Consider the following 6,000-nt stretch of genomic DNA (forward strand, 5'->3'; position numbering starts at 1 on the left):
TTTCCTGAGACCACGCAGGTTCTCCCTGCTTTGACTATATTTCCAGCTATGACCCCAAATGAAAGTACTAGTCGTTTTCACGGGCTGAAACCGGCATTATCCAAAACTCTCTTTGGAGAGGGCATCAGGGAATAAATCAGAGGGTGGGGGAGGAAGGGAGGAAAGATGGAAAAGAAAGACAGAAGGAGGAAAGAAGGAAAAGAGAGAAAGAAGGAAGGGAGAGAGAGAAGGAAGAAGGAAGTAAGGAGGGAAGGAAGGAGGGAAGGAAGGAGGGAAGGAAGGAGGGAAGGAAGGAGGGAAGGAAGGAAGGAAGGAAGGAAGGAAGGAAGGAAGGAAGGAAGGAAGGAAGGAAGGAAGGAAGGAAATAATCTTTTGATTAACGTCTTCTGGAGAAAAACATCGCGGCATTAGGGGTGTGGAGTGTTGCCTGATGGGTCCCTGATGGAGCAGTCAGTTCAGAAAATGGGGGAGACAGAAACAGAGGCCTTAAAGGCCAGGTGAAGGCAGTAGAACAAAAGGGGTGACGAGGCGGGCGGCGTGGGGGCGGGAACGGAACACATTTCCGCTCTGCTTCAGCGGAGCCCTGGACGGGGAGGTCGCAGGAGGAGGTGCCGCGGAGCAGACACCACGCCCTCCGCTGCGACGGGCAGCAGCTCGGCCCCCAGAAGCGGGCTGCGGTTTAGCGGCGGGATGTGGGCTGCGCTGGGAGTGAGGATGAGGGGCGCGACAGCAGCAGAGGCTGGTGTGGGAGGGCTCCTTTCTCAGCCTCCCAGGGCTCACGCTCAGCTTGCAGTGAGCAGACGCCAGAGCCTTGCGGATCTTTCAGCCCAGCTCCAACCACCGGGCTTTCGTCCCTCCCTCTCTGCACTCAGAAACCCCCCTGCTGACCACAGGCCTGTTTAAGAGTGTGACCATGACTCAGGAAGCCCTTTATGGTTAGCGGCCGCACACACACTGTACATATGCAGCCTTGGTCTGTGGCTACCGTTTCTATTTGTTGGTCCCCATTGAAGCTGCTTCTTTCCCTCTAAGTACTCAACACTAACGCTCAAAAAGAATTTCCATGACATTGACCATCACTAGCTGCTAATCACCAGGCTGGCCCAAGGGCGGCAGTTCTGTCCCAGGTATATTTGATGGTGCCCAGGCAAGGGAGGTGTGGCTCAATGTAAGGAAAGTGATAAAGGCTAACATTTAGGAAGTATTTACTCTGCTTTAGAAATTGTGCTTCGCACTTTACAAGTGTTATCTCATCTCATCCTATGACAACTGACAAGGTTGGTGTTGTCCTTTTTTTACCGACGAGGATATGGGGCTTCAAAGTGGTTAAGTCATTCCCCCAAATTGTGTGTTAGGGAGGGACAGAGTTGGAATTAGCAGCCAGGGTTGTCCCACTCCAAAGCTCTGAACAGCTTCCCAGTTCCGACTGTGGTCATTAAAAAATGCCCTCCGTTTTCCTGACTTAAAAACTCTGTACTTAATTGCTTAGGTATTCCTTCCATAAATGCTTTTCTAATCATTCACAGGACAGTGCTAAGTACTAAGAGATACAAACAGTTCCTGTCTTCAAGAAGCTTACAATTCTATGAGTGGCCAAGTATACAGAAAGTTAAACAGCCACAGAACAAGTGTGATTAAGCATTAGGAGTGCTACAGGCAATGATGTCAGGGTTCCCTGGAGGAACTGGGCCAGCTGAGGTGACTGGGGTAAGCTCCACGGAGGAGGAGAGGCTTCATCTGGGCCTTGAGGGGGAGGATGGATAGAATTTGAAAACAAAGAAGAAGGCACTCCACTCACTGCAGATAGAATAAATAACCAAGATAGCCCTTTAGCTGTTAAATAAATTGAATTTAGAGTTCAAAACCTTTCCACAAAGAAAACTGCACACCAAGATGGCTTCCTTGGTGAAATCTACCAAACATTGAAGGAAGAAATAATAGCAGTTCTATGGAAATCCTTTCAGAAATCAAAGAGAATGCTTCCAACTCATTCTATGGACACCAGACTTATCCTGTGGAATGGTTTGTTTTATATGTCAGCTTGGCTGAGCCACAGCTATTTGGTCAAACACATCTGGTTAGTGCTGTGAGGGAATTTTTTTTACTTGAGATTAATATTTAAATTAATAGACTCTGAATAAGCAGATTTACTCTCCACAGTGTGGTTGAACCCCATGCAATCTGTGAAAACCTTAAGGAAAAAGAGAATGAGGTCCTCTGAGGAAGAGGGACCTTTCTCTCTGTCTCTAGACTGCCTTTGGGCTTAACCTGCAACATCAGCTCTTCCTTGGGTCTTCAGCCTGCCAGGCAACCTTGCAAATTTTAAACTTGCCACCCTTCACAATTGCATGAGCCAGTTCCTCAAAGTAAATCTCCCTCTTGGGGTTCCCACTGTGGCACAGTGGGTTAAGAACCTGACATAGTATCCATGAGGATGCAGGTTCAGTCCCTGGCCTCACTCAGTAGGTTAAGGATCCGGTGTTGCTGCAAGCTCCAGTGTAGTTTGCACTTGCAGCTTGGATTCTGTTTTGCCATGGCTGTGGTGTCGGCCTGAAGCTGCCACTCCAGTTTGACCCCTGGCCCAGGAACTTCCATATGGTGCAGGTAAAATAAATCTCTCTCCCTATGTGTGTATGTGTATACATCCACTCACTCTGTGTGTGTGTGTGTGTGTGTGTGTGTGTATACATACACATCTTATTGGTTCTTTTGCTCTGGACACCCCTGAGTAATACACCCTAATATCAAAACCAGATAAAGAAAAGAAAACTGCAGACTGATATCCCTTACGAATAGTTGCAAATGGTCTTCACAAAATTTTAGCAAATTTAATCTACTAATATAGAAAAAGAATCATACATGGAGTTCCCGTCATGGCACAACAGAAATGAATCTGACAAGGAATCACGAGGTTGCAGGTTCAATCCCTGGTCTCACTCAGTGGGTTAAGGATCTGGCGTTGCTGTGAGCTGTGATGTAGGTCACAGATGTGAATCTGGCATTGCTGTGGCTGTGGTGTAGGCTGGCAGCTGTAGCTCTGATTAGACCCCTAGCCTGGGAACCTCCATGTGCTGTGGGTGCGGCCCTAAAAAGACAAAAGACAAAAAAAAAAAAGACACATACATAATGACCAAGTACAGTTTATTTTGGTTTATTTTGTTTTAATAGATCATGCTACCAACGTGATTTACCATATTAACAGACAAAAAAATGTAAAATGATATAACCATCTCAATGGGTGCAGAAGAAGCACTTGACAATCCTCAACAACTATTTTTGCTAAAACTTCTCAGAAAACTAAAAAGAGAAGGGAACAACCTCAACCTGTGAGAGGGCATCTAAGAAAAACCTACAGCCAACATCACAATGATGAAAAACAATGCTTTCCCCCTAAGATCACAAATAAGGCAAGGATATCCTCTTTCCACTTCTACTCAACATTGTCCTGGAGGTTCTAAATGTGCAATGAACCGTGAAACACTTCCAGACTGGAAATGGAAAAGTTGCCTTTATTCACAAATAACATGATCATCTACGTAGAATATCTGAAGAAGAGTTCCGGTCGTGGCTCAGCAGAAGCAAATCTGACTAGCATCCATGAGGATTCAGGTTCGATCCCTGGCCTAGCTCAGTGGGTTAAGGATCCGGCATTGCCATGAGCTGTGGTGTAGGTCACAGACACAGCTTGAATCCCATGTTGCTGTGGCTGTGGTATAGGCCAACAGCTTCAGCTCCGATTTGACCCCTAGCCTGGGAACCTCCACATGTCACAGGTGCAGCCCAAAAAAACAAAATAAAAAATAAATTTTTAATAAAAAATAGAATATTTTTTATTTTTTATAGAGATTTTATTTTTTATAGAGATTTACCAAAAAAAAAAAAAAACCTACAAGAATCAATAAATGAGTTTAGGAAGTTTTCAAGGTAGAAGATCAATTACAAAGTTAATTGTATTTCCTCACACTTTCAATGAACAATTGGAAATTGAGATTTTTTAAATAGCATATTCAATATTATCAAAAGATATGGTAAGACACTTAGGGATGATTCTGGCAAAAGATATGTTCATGGATTGAAAAACCAGTATCATCAGGGTGTCAGTTCTCCCCAGATTGATCTATAATTCAATGCAATCCTGATCAAAATCTCAGCAGGCATTTTGTAGTAACTGAGACGCCAACTCTTATGAGACTGCAAAGAACGTAGAATAGCCGAACTTTCTTTTTTTTTGTCTTTTTGCCTTTTCTAGGGCCGCTCCCAGGGCATATGGAGGTTCCCAGGCTAGGGATCTAATCAGAGCTGTAGCCGCCAGCCTATGCCAGAGCCACAGCAATGCCAGATCTGAGCCGCATCTGTGACCTACACCACAGCTCATGGCAACACTGGACCCTTAACCCACTGAGAGAGGCTAGGGATCGAACTCTCAACCTCATGGTTCCTAGTGGGATTTGTTAACCACTGAGCCACAATGGGAACTCCAAACTGCTTTCTTTTAAAGGGTTATGTCCCAGCCATTCCACTTCTGAGTATTTATCCAATAGAAATAAAAGCTTATGGGGAGTTCCTGTTGTGGCTCAGCCATGATGCACCCGGCTAGTATCCATGAAGACTCAAGTTTGATCCCTGGCCTCGCTCAGTGGGTTAAGGATCTGGCATTGACAAAAGCTGTGGCATAGGTCGCAGATGCAGCTGGATCTGGTGTTGCCATGGCTGTGGTGTAGGCCAGCAGCTGCAGCTCTGATTTGACCCCTAGCCTGGGAACTTCCCTATGCCGTGGGTGCAGCCCTAAAAAAAAGAGAGAAAAGCATATGTCCTTGTATGTATGACTTATATGATGACTTATATATGAATGTTCATAGATGCCTAATTTGTAATAGTCAAAACCAGGAAACACTCAAAAGAAAATCAAGAAATGAATGGATAATAAGTTCCCATTGTGCAGCAGAAACGAATCTGTCTAGTATCCATGAGGATGTGGGTTCAATTCCTGGCCTTGCTCAGTGGGTCAGGGATCCAGCATTGCAGTGAGCTGTGGTATAGGTCACAGATGCAGCTTGGGTCCCACGTTGCTATGGCTATGGCATAGGCCAGCAGCTGTAGCTCTGATTCAACCCCTAGCCTGGGAGCTTTCACATGCTCAGGCTGCAGCACTAAAAATAATAATAATAATAATTTAAAAATTTAAAAATTTAAAAAATATGACTGGATAAATAACTTGTGGTATATTCATACAATAGAATATTACTGAATATTAAAAAGGAATTTTTTTTTTTTTTTGCTTTTTTAGGGCCACACCTGTGGCATATGGAATTTCCCAGGCCAGGGGTAGAATCGGAGCTGCAACTACAGGCTTACACCATAGCCACAGCCATACCAGATCTGAGCCATGTCTGTGACCTACACCAAAGCTCACAGCAATGCCAGATCCTTAACCCACTGTGCACAGCCAGGGATTGAACTCAAATCCCCACAGATACTAGTCAGGTTCATAGCTCACTGAACCACAACGGGAACTCCAAAAAAGGAATGAATTTTTTTTTTCTTTTTAGGGCCGCACCAACAGCATATGGAGGTTCCCAGGCTAGGGTTCAATTGGAGTTGTAGCTGCTGGCCTATGCCACAGCCACGGCAACACCAGATCCTTAACCCACTGAGCAATGCCAGGAATGGAACCCTCATGGATTCTAGTTGGGTTCATTAACTGCTGAGCCAAAACAGGATCTCCCAGAATGAACTATTAATAGATGCAACAAGATGGATGAATCTCAAAATAATTATGCTGAGTGTAAGAAGCCAGACCAAAAAAGGATTCGTATTATATTATTTCATTTATATAAAACTTGAGAAAAATGAAAACTAATCTATGACAGAAAGCCAAAGAGTGGTTACCCGGAGGCTATTTTTAACAAATCCCAAAGTTTCAGAAACAAGACTAACCCACTGGCTGAAGATGACATCTGCTGAAAGTATCCCAAGCTCCCACCCAATGTCAGACTCCAG

This window comes from Phacochoerus africanus, chromosome 11 (genome assembly GCF_016906955.1).
Source record: "Phacochoerus africanus isolate WHEZ1 chromosome 11, ROS_Pafr_v1, whole genome shotgun sequence".
NCBI lineage: Eukaryota > Metazoa > Chordata > Mammalia > Artiodactyla > Suidae > Phacochoerus > Phacochoerus africanus.